General features: G+C 38.4%; 1 non-coding gene across 1 annotated transcript; it reads left to right on the forward strand.

Moving 5' to 3' along the window:
* Nucleotides 1-5,531: 5,531 nt before the first annotated feature.
* On the forward strand, nucleotides 5,532-5,638 carry LOC131621154 (small nucleolar RNA R71). The gene has a single exon (XR_009289482.1). It is a non-coding gene; the product is annotated as a small nucleolar RNA R71 (small nucleolar RNA).
* The last annotated feature ends 2,448 nt before the right edge of the window (nucleotides 5,639-8,086 follow it).

The following is an 8,086-nucleotide window of genomic DNA, read 5'->3' on the forward strand; positions in this document are numbered from 1 at the left end:
TTAGTCTTTTCCCTTAAATCCTAACATTCAAGTGTAATCATAACATTAGGCTAGTTATTCATTTTAGGCTAGTTTTCTTCCCTTTTTCTTTTCAACTTTAAAACATTAATAAAGGACGACGCGAATCATGCTAATGCCTTTTTTTTAGTGTGAAAGAAATGATTGGGGCGTAGGCCCCGATGTATGTTCTTTCCCACTTAGCGGAAGAGAAATGATTGAGGCGTAGGCCTCAGTGTATTTCTTAACCGTTATTTAGAGAAACGATTGTGGCGTAGGCCTCGATGTGCATTCTCTAAATATTCAAAATTGTATTTCATTTAGAGAAACGATTGTGGCGTAGGCCTCGATGTGCATTCTCTAAATATTCAAAAAATGTATTTCATTTAGAGAAACGATTGTGGCATAGGCCTCGATGTGCATTCTCTAAATATTCAAAAATCTTTTTTTTATGGCATGATTCAAATCATAAATTAATTTCCCTTAAAAAGCATCCAACCAAAAACACTTCAAAATATCTAATAAAGGCTCAGACCTAAACAAAGTAAGGAAGTAATGCGAAGCCTTGTAGTGGGTTTTCGTCCATCGTGGAATTACACCTAAAAAACACAAACCAATTTTCTCTCTTCTCTCTCTTGCCTCCGAGGCATTCTTTCTCTCGCCTTCAGGGCTTTCTTTCTCTTAATCGGACATGTTATTTCCGCTCCATTCCCAGCTTAAGACTCCAGAGGTCGAGCAGCGGAGTGCGAATGTAACTGTTCAACTAAAAAACACAAAAATAAACAAAAACTAAAGAGTCGAACTACGGCGCTCTGATTCCTGAAAAGGATACGTAGGCATTAGGTCGCGGGGCCTAAGCGAGCATAACTATTTAAAAACCTTATTTTCCCCGTGTTTCTTCTTTCATTTGCATGCATTCCCTTAGTAATTAAGCTTTAGATTTATACACCCTTAGAATAGAACAAACATAGGTGGATACCATCGAGTACGATGGGCGTGAGGGGTGCTAGTACCTTCCCCTTGCGTAACCGACTTCTTACCTTATCTCTGGTCGCAAGACCTTCTCTTATCCTTATTCATTTTAGGTTTCCTGATATTCCTTTCCCTCTTTGGGATAAATATATTGGTGGCGACTCTGTTCATTTTCGCGAGCGTGCGACAAAGGTGACATGATTTTCCATAAACGAGTTTGAATGGGGTGGTTCCTATTGGAGTTTTGAAAGCTGTTCTATAAGCCCATAAAGCTTCATTTAACTTGGATGACCAATCTTTTCTAGATATAGCAACAGTCTTTTCCAATATTTGCTTTATTTCTCGGTTAGAAACTTCTACTTGTCCGCTTGTTTGTGGATGGTATGGTGTCGCTATTCGATGATCCACTCCATATTTTTGAAGAAGTTTTTCAAGGATTCTTGAAATGAAATGAGATCCATCATCGCTAATTACTAGTCTTGGTACACCAAACCTAGGAAAGATGACATTTTTAAATAGTTTGATTACTACTCGTGTGTCGTTTGTAGGAGAAGCAATAGCTTCTATCCATTTTGAAACGTAATCGACAGCTACGAGGATATATTTATTTCCGAATGATGGAAAGGGACCCATAAAGTCTATTCCCTAGACGTCAAATATTTCTACTTCTAAAATGCCTTTTTGAGGCATTTTGTCTTGTCTCGAGATGTTTCTAGTTTGTTGACATCTATCACAGTTTGTAATGGAAAAATGAACGTCTTTCCACAGGTTAGGCCAATAGAGTCCAGATTGGAGGATCTTAGCACAGGTTTTAGACGTGTTTGCATGTCCTCCATAAGGGGCTGAATGGTAGTGCGTTATTATACTTCCTATTTCTTCCTCAGGTACACAATGTCTAAAGATTCCATCGGGGCCTCTCTTGAAAAGAAAAGGGTCGTCCCAATAGTAATGTTTCAGGTCATGAAAGAATTTCTTCATCTGTTGGTAGCTTAAATCAGGAGGAAGTACACCAGCGGCTAAATAATTTACGAAATCCGCATACCAGGGTGTAATGGTCATTGCAAAGGTGGTTGCGGCAGGTTCGTCGGGAGCGTTTCTTTCTAATTGAGCTATAAGCTTATCGTAAGGAAAATCGTCGTTAATAGGTACGGTTTCAGGTTCTAGGTTTTCTAAGCGAGAAAGGTGGTCTGCTACGACGTTTTTTGTTCCCTTTTTGTCTCTTATTTCTAAATCGAATTTTTGCAATAGCAAGATCCATCTTAAGAGTCTCGGTTTAGCATCCTTTTTAGTTAATAGGTACCTACCTAATAGCGGCGTGGTCGGTGTATATTATTATTTTGGCTCCTACTAGGTATGAGCGGAATTTATCCAAAGCGAAAACTACAGCTAAAAGCTCTTTCTCAGTTGTAGCGTAATTCATTTGAGCTTCGTCCATAGTTCTACTTGCATAGTAAATGACGTGAAGTTTCTTATCCTTTCGTTAACCTAGGACAGCGCCTACAGCGTAATCGCTCGCATCACACATTATTTCGAATGGTTCAGTCCAATCAGGAGGTTGCATAATGGGTGCGGAGATTAATGCTTCCTTAAGGGTTTTGAAGGCTTCTAAACACTTGTCATCAAAGAAAAAATCAGCGTCCTTCATTAATAATTCGGTTAACGGTTTAGTTATCTTCGAGAAGTCTTTGATGAATCGTCGGTAAAACCAGCGTGTCCTAAGAAACTTCGTATCTCTCTAACGGTTTTTGGAGGTTGAAGATTTTCAATAACTTCTATTTTAGCTCTATCTACCTCAATTCCTCTATTTGACACTATATGTCCTAGCACAATCCCTTCTTGTACCATAAAGTGACACTTTTCCCAATTTAAGACTAAATTAACCTTCACGCAACGTTCTAGAACTTTTTCTAAATTCGCAAGACATCCCTCAAAACTTTGTCCACATACGGAGAAGTCGTCCATGAAGACTTCCATAATATTATCTAGGAAATCGGCGAATATTGCCATCATACATCTTTGAAATGTCGCAGGTGCGTTACATAATCAGAATGGCATTCGTCGGTAGGCAAAGGTTCCAAAAGGGCAGGTGAAAGTTTTTTTCTCTTGGTCATCAGGATGGATTGGGATTTGGAAGAAACCAGAGTAACCATCTAAGTAGCAGAAGTGAGAATATCTAGCTAAGCGTTCTAACATTTGATCTATGAATGGTAGGGAAAACGGTCTTTACGAGTGGCTTTATTTAGTTTTCTATAATCTATGCACATTCACCAACCAGATTCAACTCTTTTGGTTATAGTTTCTCCTTTCTCATTCTTTATCACCGCGACTCCTCCTTTTTCAGGTACTACATGAACAGGACTAACCCATTTACTATCAGATATGGGGTATATTATCCCAGCTTCTAAGAGTTTCAGAACTTCCTTCCTAACCACTTCGCTCATGATCGGGTTAAGTCTCCTCTAATGTTCTCTAGAGGTTTTCGAGTCTTCCTCAAGCATAATTCGATGCATACAAATAGAGGGGCTGATTCCTTTAAGATCAGAAATCTTATAGCCTAAAGCTGTTGGATATTTCCTTAGGACTTCTAATAATTTTTCGGTTTCAATCGGTCCTAAGTCAGCATTGACTATTACAGGTCGTTCAAGTTCGGTGTCTAGGAATTCATATCTTAGATTCTTAGGAAGTGTTTTAAGTTCGTCAGTCAGTTTACTAGGAGCAGGTGTAGGATCAGGTGTTAATGTTAAACATTCGATTAAACTTAGGTTTTGGTTTTCTTCTTGTGTGTTATCAATCAGATGTTTCGGTTATAGGGATTTCTAGGATTTCAGGGTTTTTGAGGGGTTCGATCTTCGTTTCTCTGACGCATTCGTCAGTGATGTCCATGAAACAACAAGTGTCGTCAATTGCGGGTGCTTTTAAGAAGTGCAATAGAATAAATTCAATCTTCTCTTCTCCTACTTCGAAGGTTAGTTTTCCTCGTTTAACGTCTATGATTGCACCAGCAGTTGCTAAGAATGGTCTTCCTAATATGATTGGGATGTTAGAATCTTCCTGGATATCCATGATGATGAAATCAGTTGGGATGTAGAATTGACCTACTCGCACAGGGATATTTTCCAACATTCCTACAGGGGTATTCAACTGAACGGTCAGCCAGTTGAAGAGACATTCTCGTGGATTTAAGCTCACCTAGTTTTAGTTTCTTACAGGTTGAAAGAGGCATCAAACTAACACTAGCTCCTAAATCGCATAAGGCTTTATTTATAACAGTTCTTCCTATTACACAAGGTATGGAAAAACTACCAGGATCTTTTAGTTTGGGAAGCATGTTGTTTTGAATGATAGCGCTACATTCTGTGGTAAGCGTTACAGTTTCGTTATCCTCGAGTTTCTTTTTGTTTGAAGTAATTTCTTTTAGGAAATTAGCATACGAAGGCATCTGAGTTATAGCTTCTGTGAAAGGTATGGTTATGTTTAATTGTTTCAGAAGTTCTACACACTTTTTAAATTGCACTTCAGTTTTAGATTTAGCTAATCTCTGAGGGTACGGAATAGGTGGCTTATAAGGTGGTGGTGGCACATAAGGTTTCTCTTTTTCAGATTCCACTTCGGTGTTGTCTTCATTTATTTTAGTAGTTTGATCATCATCAGTTGATGTCTTTTTGGTTTCCTTTGGCTCTTGTTGTGACATGGGTGCGTTTTGAGTTCTAGGATCGATAGGTCCATCGTAGTTCGTTCCACTTCGCAGTGTAATCGCATTCGCATGTCCTTTAGGATTAGGTTGTGGTTGAGCAGGAAATGTGCCAGCAGGGGCAGCAGTAGGTGCTTGTTGTTGAGCTACTTGTGAGATTTGCGTTTCTAGCATCTTGTTATGTGTAGCTAAAGCATCTACTTTGTTTGCTAATTGTTTTAGTTGCTCACTATTATGAATATTTTGATTTAGGAAGTCTTTGTTGGTTTGTTGTTGGGAAGCTATGAAGTTTTCCATCTTGATTTCTAGATTCGACTTCCTAGGGGCGTTTGGAGCAGCTACAGGCGCTTTTTGATAGCCAGGCGGGACAGCAGGTGCTTGTCCAGGTGCGTACAACGCATTGTTGTTCTTATACGAAAAGTTTGGATGGTTCTTCCATCCAGGGTTGTACGTGTTTGAGTAATGGTTTCCCTGAGCGTAGTTCACTTGATCAGATGGAATACCAGTCAGAAGTTGACATTTGGCAACGACATGTCCAGTTAATCCATATATCTCGCTGTTAGGTGCTACAACAGCCGCGATGGCTGAAGGAGTGATGGTTAAATTCTCGATCTTTTGAGTTAAAGCGTCTACTTTAGCGTTAACGCGGTTTATACCACTTACTTCGTATATTCCTCCTTTGGTTTGGGTTTTCTCTAGAGCAGCTTGTTCTCCTCCCCATTAATAATGGTTTTGTGCCATGTTTTCTATGAGGTTGTATGCTTTATCATGGGGTTTGTCCATTAGAGCTCCGCCAGTAGCGGCATCTATAGTCATTTTAGTGTTATAAAGTAGACCACCATAGAAAGTATGGATGATCAGCCATGGTTCGAGTCCATGATGAGGGCATAGTCTTAACATGTCCTTATATCGTTCCCAAGCTTCAAAGAGTGATTCGTTATCTTTTTGGGTAAATATGTTGATTTGACCTCTTAGCATAGCAGTTTTGTTAGGCGGGAAATATCTAGCTAAGAATACTCTCTTTAGTTCGTCCCATGTAGTTATGGAATTAGAGGGCAGGGATTGAAGCCACGCTCTAGCTCTATCTCTCAAGGAGAAGGGAAAGAGGCGTTCGATCTCGTTAATCCGTTGAATTAGCTCCCCTCCTTGTGAACGAGTACTTGGCATACAATCGTTCAAAGAGAAAGGAAAGAATTGCCCTAGTCTCTACGGTGTAACAGTGAGTTACAATATCGACTTAAACAGTCCCTGGCAACGGCGCCAAAAACTTGATCGCGACTTTACGTGTCTATAAATCTGATAACTGCAAGTGCACAGTCGTGTCGTGTAGTTTTAAAAGATATCGAATCCACAGGGACTATGAATCGATCTACCTTTATCTAAGGTTACTATGTAAAGCTAAGGCTACTAATATCTTGGTTGTTTCTAAAGGGAAATGTAATTGTGAAGTCTAAGTAATATAATAATAAATGGATATTAGTAGGTATTTCGTTTAACTTAGGCGATCCGAAGGTCCATTGGCTATGGTTCTTATTTGATTAAAAATCTTTATTAATTCTGTTGTTTAAAAGTCCTCCTCTCAAACTCTCGCTCTGTTGATTTAGACTACTATCCTAACTCGTAATGTACGCTCTCGCCATCCCATTAGATTTAGAAAAGCTTTTTGAAAATAACATAGTTAATAAAATGCTCGCTTTATGAAGTCGTTATCTACTTAAATCTCCTAGTCTCAAACTCTCGCTCTATTGACTCGGCTCATGCTAGTATTCCCTAACGTACGCTTTCGCCATCCCGCTTCGGGTTTAAAAACACTTTTTGAAAGTAAATAATTTCTAATTAGTTTGAATACACTTTCGCCATCCTTAAACTAATGCCTTATGTCTACTATCCAGTTAAAGATCTGAAACTCTCGCTCTATTGATTTAAACCTTTGTCGGCCTTAAAACCTCAAACTCTCGCTCTATTGATTTTAAGACTCTATTAATTAAATTAGACATAAAAGCAAAAACAAGTGATAGTTAATAAAACATAATTAAGCCAACTTATTTCAGATCCCGCGGTTAACTTACTTTACATACCGATATCTTAATTAATTAGCCAGACATATTGATACGGTTAAACATGCATAAATTTGTTCGGTTTATAATAAAAGGAATATTAAAAGACATACAATATATCATGCAATTAAATAATATAAAGGCAGTAAATAATAAACCTGAATGAAATAAATCTGAATCTTGAAGTACTCGAACCTCCGCCACAGGTTGGCTGGACTGTTCTTCAAATATTATTGGGCGTAAAATTAAAGGCAAGGAAAATAAAAACTAAATCTAACGTAAGGTTATATCTATGAAAGGTTCACAACAATCTCCGGTGTAGAAATTGTTGTGAGAAAAAGAAGCGGTGAAATAAAATGCAGAAAAGAAATTAATGCTTCGAAAATAAATTTGGCAGCACTTCGTTAGCAAAAATCCGGATCTCGAAGACTGAAGTATCAACCTCCTTTTATAGCTGAGGGTCTTCAGTTCCGTTCCTTGAAAATAGCAACTTTTTGACTTGGAATTGGGAGACACACGTCTCCACTTTTTCAGGAGACTTTGACAACAGACTTGAGACGTGCGTCTCAAGTGGAGAACTTTTAGGGACGGTTGGATACGGACGTCTCCTCTTCGTGACGTGGCATGGACGTGGAAAGGAGAGTGGGAGACAGACGTCTCCACTCTTTACTTGGTCTTCTTCTTCAATGTGGGCCATGCGCTGAAGTGGTCATGTCCAGCTCCTTCGTGGGCTGGGCTTTCATCTTTGGATAATTGGGTTTTCTTTGCACCCCTTTATTTGTTTAGCACCTCTCTTTTATAAATATGGATGCTTTTTGCTCCAATTCTTCTCCTTTTCACGAATAGTCTTAATACGAACGCAATACCTAAAACATCGTAAATAACCGCATAATATCATAATAAAACAATATAATTAAATTAAAATGCTAATAATATCTATGGATTTTAAGCCAAATATATGATATAAATTCGTGTTATCGGGAGTTGGACATGTCTTTTTGTTAGAGAATAGGTACTCAGGAAGCAGCTCCAAGTGTTACATACCCCATGACATCATCAGTGTATTTTGTTCATGTTATTATCAAAGTTCTTCCTTGCATAAAGTTTGAAGAATATAAAACCAAACTCACTACGTGGGTTTATCCCTTCGATTTAATTTGCAATGGTATTAAAGGAACTAATACGATATAATCTCTACTATAGCTATTGTGCACTAGCTGCACAATATACTTGCCATGTATAAATGATTCTAACTATCTAAAAAACTTCTTAACATCTAGGACCTAGTGTTTACTGTGGAAATGGTAAATAACCGCTAGTCCTCCCAAGGTCTTTGAATGAAGAGTTACTTGCAGAATCGACTAGTTGA

This window comes from Vicia villosa, linkage group LG7 (assembly GCF_029867415.1).
Source record: "Vicia villosa cultivar HV-30 ecotype Madison, WI linkage group LG7, Vvil1.0, whole genome shotgun sequence".
Lineage (NCBI taxonomy): Eukaryota > Viridiplantae > Streptophyta > Magnoliopsida > Fabales > Fabaceae > Vicia > Vicia villosa.